This window comes from Neopelma chrysocephalum, unplaced genomic scaffold, assembly GCF_003984885.1.
Source record: "Neopelma chrysocephalum unplaced genomic scaffold, ASM398488v2 Primary Assembly neopelma1_77, whole genome shotgun sequence".
Taxonomy (NCBI): domain Eukaryota; kingdom Metazoa; phylum Chordata; class Aves; order Passeriformes; family Pipridae; genus Neopelma; species Neopelma chrysocephalum.
This window is the reverse complement of record NW_020897738.1, coordinates 5,227,513-5,238,505: the sequence shown is the minus strand read 5'-3', so window position 1 is coordinate 5,238,505 and position 10,993 is coordinate 5,227,513.

Genomic DNA, 10,993 nt, shown 5'->3' with positions numbered 1-10,993 from the left:
TCAACACAAAAGAACTACAGCACATTTAAGTTATAATAACCTGTATCACCACAAAAAAACTACGGCATATTTAAGTTATAATAACCTGTATCAACACAAAATAACTGCGGCATATTTAAGTTATAATAACTCTTAACTTGGTCACCATGACAAATGGCTTTCCTGTCAGGCAAGATGCTATAAACTGCCACTTTGCAAACTGAACATCTGTGAAGAGCAGTGTTCTGCTCAGTTAGGATGAAGGGGCTCGAGGGAGGAGGTGCTGAGGGCTGGTGTATTGCTCCAAGTTCTGGGCAGATTGTTAAGCAGACACTGAGATAATTAAAATGTGGGAAAGGGTTCCCATTAATTGATTTCACATTTTAGAACTTTGTCAAAGTGACCCAGCACAACTTCCTAACTTGTTACAGCACAACTTCCTAACTTCTCTGGCAAATAAATATCATTATAATTAAATTCTTGTTCTTTCCTTTGGAAAATGTCCCAAGCATTTGATAAGCTTTATGCCCTGAATCCCTCTGGGGAGAAGGGTTGTGGTCAGATAGAAAATGGGAAGCAGTGAGTCCAAGGGTGGTGTAAAGGAGATGTGCAGATACACAACTTCATGTCATGCTACAACAGATCTGTTGCTTCTCTTTCCAGCTTTGCCCACACCTTTGGGGAGGTGCTTTTTGTCTGTCCCGTTAGAACACTGTCTGAAAACTGCAGAGCACTGGCTTGGCCACCTCATTTGGAAGTAAAGCTGTGCTAATAAAGCATTTCTAATAGTGAAGTTATCTATTTTTCCTCTTTGATTCTTGATTCCAGTGTAGCACACTGTCAGTGAAGTGCTCCTTCACAGCACAACTCGGGGTGATTTCACAGTAACAATTATAACCCAGCACTGAGCTCTTGGCTGGATAAATGTGAGTGCCCTCATTGCCTTCAGCAAACTCCAGTATTGCTCTTACACTAAACATCACGAAATTTTCTGCTTGTTTCTTAAAACATTACTGACTGTTAACCTTCATGTCATCTAAATACCTGTCAGCTCATCACAGATTAGGAGAAATGTGGGGTTTGGTGAATATCCCAAAGTTTCCCAGCTTTTTTTAATGCAGAATTCAGCATTATGTTAGCTATCACAGATGGAAGGAATTCAAATGACTGTTGCTTCCCAAAAATCAGTGGTGATTTCTGTTGTTTCTGCTGCCTCTGTCCCCCCCACTGGCAGCAGTGCAGTGTCGTGGCAGGGATTTATGACCAGTCTGGGTTTGAGACTGGACTTCCTGGGGTAAGAGGGGGAATGTGCCCTTCACCTTCTCTTCCAAGTGATGAAGGAATGGACAGGCCCTCCTCTGTGGAGGCTCTGCTTGCAGGTTTAAGTGGAACAGGACCTGAGGGATGGGGCCATTTGTGCTCGCTGCCGAATAACGCTTTTAAGTTCCACGGCCTCTTGTGCAAATGTGCCTCGAGACATCTGTCTTGAAGCATAAAAGGAGATGTTTCAAAAGATGTTGACTTTCTGAAGGGTTGAAACCCCGCAGACCAGCCTGGATGGAATAAGTTGGTCGTGCATTTCATCTTTTCTGAATAGAGCAGAAACTTCTGGATGCTGCAACCCACGGTTTAAGAGCTGGTAAATTTTATCTGGATTCTTCTATAAATGAATTCAGAACAACCCAAATGTTTCTGCTTAAAAGCCTGAAGGACTAAAGGGAGGCAGATGATTAGTCTCAAATGGCAGGCATTTCCCCTCAAAGGCATAACTCAAACATGAACCAGGTGTTCCCCTGCTTGTAAATACAGCACAAAGATTGTAAGAGGTAAATTACTTAAAATGGCAGGAAAAAAAAACCGAATAAAAGCAGCAGAAGCAATCTCTGCTGCAACCCAAGCTTTTACAATGTCATATGGAATTAAAAGGTGAGTAGCTTTAAAATGAATAAATTATTACTGAATCTCTTTAAGTTCTTCACTATTTGTTGATACATGAAAATTCAATACAGATCGTTCCACAGGGCTGCACTGCAGAACCTGCACTAATCACTGGCCATGTTTGGGCTTAGCTTAACATTGGTGCTAACAGATAATACAGATAACATTTGGGATTTGGGGTTTTTTTCTACAGTTCCACTGAGGTACAACCCTGTAATCACCCCTGTAGATTACACACCTCTTGTTCCAGTAATTATTGATGCACACTCTGGGCCACACAGATTATAAGAAGGGCTTTTATTCAAATACTAAACCTTGGATTTGTGAGTTCCATGGGAACCATGGGCCATCAGACTACACCTCTGCTCTGTCTCATCCTTCAGAGGTGAATTATGAAAAATATTATTCAGAAGGTGGTTTGGTTATGACTTCACAGTGAGAACACACTGCTGAAATCCAAAATCACTGCTTGAAGAATCACTCTAGGTCAGACTGGAGGAAAGAAGTGGAGGGAGTAGTTGTAGAGTAAAAGACTAAATAGGAACTTGTTTTGGGGATTGTTTACAATGGAAATATCTAAGAGGACTAGTCTGTCAATAGCTGTTCTTTGTTAACTCCTCATATTGATATTTTTTCTGTAGGAACTACCAGTTTTAAACTGGATTAATTTAAATGAGAGAAGCAGCCATAGGAGAAGGAGAGCTTGGAGACATGTTTGAGTTACCTCTGACAAGCCAGTGATCACCAGCTGAGCCCTGATAGTTGCACTTTTAATCTCCCAATTGTGAAGAAACATAATTATCCCCAGCCTTTCATTATCCCCAGCCTTTCCCTCGTGCTGCACATCTCCTGTTCCCTGTGCTGGGAGCAGGCTGGGAGCCCTCCTCTTATTACTCACAAGAGCTCAATGCACATATAATAACTTGTTTAAGTGCTGCAATCCAAGCTTGTCTCTGACCCTAATCTGTCAACGGATCAACTCAGCACAAACAAATGATTACACCAAAAATAAGCAAAATTGTAAATTTTAAAGCATTTTTGCAGTAAGGAGAAGCCAAACAGTAAAAGTCTAGAGAGGCACCCAAGTCATGTTTCAACAGACTTGAATTCTGCTGGTTTAACCTTTACAGTTTTCCTCTCTTTGCTGTCCTACAGTAGCCCACACTTCAAGTTGTGTAGTGATCTAATATCAGGTACAGCTTCTAACTCAGGCCTGGAACTGGCTGGGTAGAGCCTGTCAGGGATGATATTGCAGGTTTTCAAAAGTTTAAGAATTTCAGAAGTTATATTGTGCATGTCCACCATCCTCATAATTTCTGAATTCCAACTCATCAAATTGATGATCTTTAACGTTGTGAAACTGTTCTGTGTGATACAAAACTGTCCAAATTCAAGTCCTTATAAAAACATGAATTGCTACAATAATTTAAAGTAGCTGTGTGCTTTGCAAAGCACTCTCATATTGCTGGAACACTTCACATATTTTTATAAGGATGTCAAACTGGAATATGGTCAAATAGCCTTTTGAAATAAAAGCAGTAGACATCAAAACAAACTCAACAGACTGAGAAAAACACTTGGAGCGTCTTGAAAAATAATAATTTCAGTTCATCTCCAGAAGCAAAACTCTGTATGTTGATGCAGTTAAAGCAAGATATTTGTCCCCTACGGATGTAAGAGCAGGTGTTGAGGTCCTGATCCTGTAAACAAGTGTTTGCTTATTTTTTTACATTAGGAATACTTGTGCCCCCAAATCCCAGCATGTTTAGGGGCTTCCCAGAAGCTGCCACTTAAATGAGTTCTGTCACCAAGCCATGGATAGTTGATGTTGGTGGGAACTCATCTCACAGCCAGACTTCTCTGACCATCACAGCAAACCCAACTGAGCAGGGCAAACATTCCCCAGCACTAAACAGGGGAGTCCAGCAACTCCTGGTGCAGGGAAAGAAAACAGGACGTAATCTGCAGACTCTACATTGTCCTAATTCCCACAGATTTCCATGCTCAAGGCAGCACCTGGCTCCCAGGGGAGGGTTATCTACTCTTGGCTATCCCCAAAGCCTGTGGTCTGGGCTGTGTGTGCCCACCTGTGTGGGCACCAGAGCCCTAAGAAACTTTCCATGGTTTTTCAGTAGTTAATACTTGCTGAATCCAGCAGCCAGATTCCCGTGTTTCTTGGAAAAGGTGGCTGATTTGGGGTGCAAATTAATTTTGTTTGGTTGTGCACATATGAGCGAGACTTGACAGGAGCTGCCTCTGATTAAATTTGTGCCACTGCATCACTCAGTCCTACAGATTGTGTAGTAGGAAAATATGCCACGATAACATCCTCCTTCAATTTCCTCTTTAATTTTTGGTACAATAGATGTATTTTCTCCTGCCTTCTGAAGAAGGGAACTAAATGCATCCCTGAAGTTAATAACATGATATGGGGTCATTTTTATTGAAAGAAAGTTAAACATCTGCTGTGTCTATTGCAGTATATTAAACAATATTTTATTATTCTCACTTTCCTGATGTGATTCGTGTCCCTGGCAGGCACAGAACCCTATTGTTTGCTTTTCATATACATGTAGCAATTTAAAATGTGCCTGTGAAATAAAATCAAAGATAAAGAGCAGCTGCAGGTACAAAGCAGTCAAGGACAGTGGTATTAATGGCCCATACCTGTCTTGTGCATTCCCACCCAGCCTTCCCTACTCCCACCCTGTGAAAGGGCACCTGGACACTGTGCCTTGCAGAGGAAGGGGAGCCCTTACAGTGCAGGGGATGCTGTGGAGATTTGCTTTCCTTTAAGCTTTGTTGAAATTACAGCAATTTTGGTAATTCTTCACATCCACTGAGGGGAGGCACACGGGGAAAAGGAAGGCAGCTGAATATTTTGAGTCATTTTTCATCCAGTTCTGATGGAGGCTGGGAGCTCAGGGACAGGCATGAAAGAAAACCACTTCACATTAACATTTCCTTTACGCCCACTTCAGAGCCCTGGATGTGCCAGCAAAGCCACAAAACTGGAGCATCCGTGGGAAGGGAGCACAGGAGTGATGGGAGTGGAGCTGGGCAGTGCAGTTTACAGAGAGGAGGAACATACTGGCCAAGGCATTTGCCCAGCTCTACATATTCTTTGAACCTCAAGCCTGCATGCCCTGAACCCCTCTCATTTCAACACCTGGGGGAGCAGCATCCCGATTTATGTGTTCAGTCCTTCTTTCCTTGCCTTCTTTCAGTGATCAGGAGGGGATCCAGCTTTCCCTTAAGGGTCATAGTTAAATTATAGGCTTGCACTGATTACACTGTCCTATCTCTTCCACTTACTATCCCATTCCCAGGGCCAAAACTCTGCCTTCTGCACAGCTGCACCACTCAGTGAGCAAAGGCAGCTTCTGCTCCCAGGAGGGGTTTTTCCACACTTCATGAAATTCAAGGAAAAACTGAGCAAGAGTCACTGCCATCAGTCCAGTGTCTGTATACTAGAAAGCATTTGAAAGAAATAAATTCTCCCTCCCCCCAGTTGTTTTCCCCTAAACCCTTCACTAACATCAGAGTGAAATTTTCCAGCTGGGAAATCAAACCTCATTTTCCCCCAGGGCAGCTCAGGTGATAACTGCTTAGCCACTAGCAAATTTTATTATACTGAGGAGTATTCTCCTTTTGTTTTCCATCAAACTGATTTTCCAGCTCTGCTCTGTATCACTCAATGCATTTGCTTCTCTATTTCTTGCTTGTCAGCCACGCTACGCCGGGATCCGTGCAAAGGTGGGAGAACTGTGAAGCAAAGCTGAGTGCTGCTGGCACCTGAGGGGACACAGGCAAGGCAAAAACACATGGAACCAAGACATGAAAATGCATGTCTTGAAATATTAAAAATCATCTGGGCTTTGGGTGTCCTTTCAGAGTTTACGGTCACCGACAGGCAACGATGCATTGAATTGGAGAGCTATTTTATTGAATAATATTGGAAAGGTTGTTTGCAAAAAAAATAAGGGTTGGGGACTATTGGGCTTCACCAGTGGCATAAGTACAGTTCAGGCAACACATTAACTCCCAGCATCCTGGGATTTTTATCTGAATCAACACATATAAGTAAAGAGAGAGGTGAATGTTCTTCAACCAGTTAAAACAAAGCCAAGACTTCACCCACGCCTGCTCCACTTACATCATCCACAGCCACAACACTGCACTCACAGATATCACATCACAACTAAAACAAAGAAAAGCTTCCTGATCAGGGGTGCTTGTGTCAATCTGGGGGTCAGAGGGTTCCGTTTAGCTCCCTCCCAGAAACCTGGAGTGGGCACATTCCTGTCTCTGTCAATTATCCCCCAGGGAACAGGGACAGACCTTCTGAAGTGGAGGCCTAAGCAACTCTCTTTTGGGAAGGAATTAATTTAAACATTCCAAAGGATCAGCCTGTGCTCCTGCTAACGTGCACTCAGATCTTCTCTGCATTTCATCCCACCCATCCCTGCTCTCCCTGCGCCGAGGGCAAAGGCTGGAGGAGGGACAGGGCACTCACAGGGATGCTGCCTGCTCTGCCAGCTTTTTGTTTTTATCCCCGAGGAGCTGAAAGCCTCCCAGAGCTGGGAATTTTCAAGACACTTCATTTTCATAGTGATTGCCTTAACAAAGCTAAAAGCCTCACTGGGAGCATCCCAGAGGACAAGCAGTGGGCTTGCTCTGCCCACTCTGTGTAAGCACCACTCAGGCTGCTGGGCTTTTCTTGGTACTGCCCAAATATTGACGGTGCTCAAGCGCCACTAAAATAACATTCAGTGCTTGTGCAATCACTTCAGGCTGGGGAAGCTCTCTGAGAGAATAAATATTTTGCTGGAGTGCTGCTTCGAAAGCAAACAAACAAAAACCCCCCAACAAATCCCAACACTTCAAGTGTTATTGTCCAACAGCCAGTTTTAGAGCAGGACTTGAAGACATGAAATATGAGCTGGTCTATAGATAATCCTCAGTAGGATGAGGCAAATGGAAGCAAGTGAGGAATCCCACAGCATCCCATGTTATAGTTTGGTGTCTCAGGGGGGATGAGCAGCCTGCCCTGGGGCAGGAGGCACCCGAGGAGAGCTAAAGGTGAGTAGTTGACTCCCTGTAAGGAGCAGCAGGATGGGGCCAGGTCAGCATTGCTCCCCATCTGGGCAGAGTGTCACAGAATGTGCTCATACACAGTCCTGGAGACCCTGGATTAGAAGGAGAATGAGGGGAGAGAAGAGGGAGCACCAGAGCCAGATGCCCTCTCCAGAGGTTCCAGTCCTCTGCCCGCTCCATGTCCAGCAAATCACAACCAGTCTTCCAGCAGGGAGAATTGCAGAGGCCAGAGCAAACCCATGAGGATTCAGGCTCCCAGAAACAGTGACTCTTGATGGAGTGAGCAGGAATATTGCCACCCAGACCATCCAAGGAACTGTTTTCCTGGTGCTGAGGCAAATTTGATGCACAACGTCCCAGGCTGCTGCATCTTTCAGAATACTTTTGTTAAGTAAAAGACAAGTTTTGAAGAAACTTTAAAGCAAAGCATGAAATTCTGCTGTTTCTGAGGCTCTCTAAGGCTTGAGTCCTTCCCTCTGATGGAACAAGCTGTAGGAGAGGTGGAATGACATGGATAGTGAAGAATGGGAAGATAAACAACAAGGAAGAGGGAAGTGAATTAGGGAATAACTCTTGCATTGTTAGAATGGTGCAGTGGCAGCTCTATAGCAACTTATCATTTCTATTTAAAGCCTGGTTTGGGGGCTGTAATCTCTCAGCTGTTTTCTGTGCCATCTGGCTGAAATTTAGCATAAAATTTGTTATCTCAGAGGTAAATGAATTCTTTCCCCTTTATCAAAATCGCAGTATTAGGGGAAAAACCAAGATGTAGAGACTCACATTCAGGAGTGGTTTTTATCAGCTAAGAGTAATCTTTGCTTTAAAAGTAGCTTGTTGAGATAATCTGGTTTTGGGAACAACATCCAATTCTTCCACAGTATTTTTAACATTGTCTGTATATGCTCCAAAGTCCCACTTGTGAAGCCTCAAGGCTGAAAGAACCCCCCAGGACACTGCCAGGGCAGGGCTGTAGCCACAAGGACACGCTCCCATTTTCCCTGAGCCACTTTCCAGGGCTCACAAGCAGAAGCTCCTCAGGCCACTGCAGGAAAAACAGCACAACCAGGGCTTGGGGAGGGTCTGGAAAGACACCACGGGCACCTCTGTGCAGATCCAGCAATTCCAAGCTCCTGAGACCACGCAGAGCCTGGCACTGCACGTGCTGCCCCTTCCCACCTCCCGGCTCTGGCTTTGCCCCAACTTTCCTGCACGTCCCCAGTCACTCCCCTGCACTCACTGCACTGACTTTGGCCAGGCCCTTGGAGGTGCCTGAGAGGGAGCTTTGCTCCACTGCTGCCACGTGCTGCTGAGCTTGCCAGGGATGGACAACACACTCTGACACCGCTCCCGGCTCCCTTTCCAGGCCACCACGCTCGGGAGGCCGTGCACGGCCCGGGGGGAGCACAGGCTGGGCACCAGTAGCCCTGGGACACAACTCTCAGGAGTCAGTGGCTTCTCACATGCTCTTTTGCCCATCTGTTAACCTGAATAAGGGCTCCTTCCAGTCCTGGCCAGCGAGCAGGGACAGCAGTGACAGCAGTGACCACCTCTCCGTTTGACCCACCAAGTGCACCAGCTCCCATTCCACGAGCAGGGGATGCTGCAGCTCCTCTTCCACATTTCACAGCTAAACATTCCTTTTTTTGCTAAACCCCAGACAGCTACTTTCTAATTCATTTTACATTAACCTCATTATTTCAGTGCTCTGTGCTGCTTTGCTCCACTATCATCTGCAGCCATCCTTTGAGTTAAAGGTGTAGAGTTTTATCTGCTCCGAGAAGTCTCTGTTTTCCAGTCTGGACTTCAATTATGCAGCAAATAACACAGCTCAGTGGAGGAAGGTTGCTGGAATAATTTGTATCTTTTTATACAAACTGATAATAAAAATTTAGCTCCTTGATGTATTTTTCTCCCTTAAATTGTAGTTATGTTTCCTTGAATAGATAAATGCAAGATAAATTCAATTACAGCACAATTTCTCCCAGGGTGAATAACCTTTAAATCAGCTCTGATCTCAAAACACATTATGAGATAACACACTGTCCATTACATTGTTGAAATTGGGGCTACGGCAGTGCCTAGAGTTGTCAGCATGAATATCAAATTATTTATGTTCCTCTTTGCATCCCTGAATACCAAATAAGCTCGGGAACACTGACGGCAAGGAGCCCTGTTTAAGCGCTGATTTTTAGCGGAGGCAAGAGGTGCTTTCTCGACAGCTCCTCGAATCGCGGCGCTCCATTAATCACGGGGATGTGCAGCCGCACCGTCACCTCGCCGAGAGATTCCCCCGCTCCTGGGGAGCGGTTCCACCAGGAGAGCTCGGTTAAGCCTTTACTCGACTGGCTGCATCGCTGGTGCTGGAACAGCAGGGGAGCCACCGCAGCGTTCTGAGTGGGTGCTTCGGGCTGGAGCTGTTAATCAGCAGCAGCCCAGGAGCACACGCCTTTCCCATCACAAGATTTACGAGTTCTCTTTACCCCCTCCTCCGCTTTACAAGCCGGAATGTTTAACGCAGCCGGTGTCTGCTGCTGGAAAACATTACCCACACTCCAAAAGCCACGGGCCTTCATGTAATCCCTGCCCAAGGTTGGAGGGGCTGGAGCTGAGCCTTGGTGGCTCTGTGAGCCACCTAAACACCCCGTGCTCTGTGCCGTGGAAATCCCTTCCTGCAAATAAAGTTAACCCTGCACTAAACGGGACAAAGATGGTCCAGCTTGCTGAGACCAAATAATCCAATGCAGACTTGGGAGAGGGAGGGAATTTTTTTTCTCTTTTTGAGCAGAAGAAAGTCAGGAAGCGCTTGGAAAACAAATGGAGAAGGGTCTTGCTCAAGCTACAAACCTGCCAAGTCACGTTCTGCAAAGCAACCACTGAACAGGTAGTTTGAGACCTCATTTGAAAAACCACCACACAACAAGTACCACTCAAAACCAACCTAAAGCCAGTGAACGAGAGTCCAGGGGATCAAAATCTATATCAAAACAATAGCTGTGCTTATGAATGCTCATTGCTTAGACAAGAAAGTTTAATAATTCATTTCACATCGGAAAAGGTAACTCAAACAGTGAACCTATAGTGGATTTACTATAGTGAGATGCATGAGAGAGGATGAGGTAGTTTTTGATTGACCCCAGAAAAAAAATCCCCTTGTCCAACCACCTAATTGCTCAGTTTGGTCAGCGAGTGAAAACTAAAACTGAATCACTAACAAAACCTACCCACAAGCTGTAGGACACGCAGGAGCTTCAGGAAGCAGCAGTTTAACTCTCTAGCAGACATTTTCTGCACTGATTTTTAAGGCCATCAGCATGTCAAGCAGAAAACCCAGTCGGCTGCAGACAGCTGTAATTACCAAGACTCTTTACAAGAAGCTTTGATGGCAACAAGCCTCCTGTGCAGGAACAAGTTTACCCCTGAAACAGTTTGAGAGTCAAAGTCTCCAAGTGGAGTGCCTGGATGAAATGATGGGGGTGTTAGAGCTTCTCGAGGCAAATAAGCACAACAGAGAGAAGCCTGGAGTGAGGAGCACGGATCACCAGCTCCTCCAGACCTCATGGGAGCCTGAGGCAGTGAGCTGAGCACTCAGGTCTGTGCTTCCCAGGGCAGGCAGCATTCCCTGGACAGTGAGCAGGCAGCCAGCCCATTCAGTTCTCTCGAGATCAGAAACCAAAAGATGCTCTGAGCTCGTCAGCAGTGACTTCAGTGAGGACTCTTGGACATGGAGAGGAAAAATGTCTGGGCAAAGCGAGTGGTGGTGGATACAAGCAGCTGAAAGGGAATGGGGAAGGGCAGGACTCAGCAGGGAGAAGATGGTGGTTCGTTTAATGCCCAGACAACAGGTGAAATGATTGACAGAAGTGCCTGGAAGATCCCATTCCTGGTTTTGTTGTAATTTGAATTTTGTTTATGACAAAAATGACCTCTTGGGAATTCAGTGCAGCTCAGGGCCAGGCAGTCTATTTATGTAAATATCTTA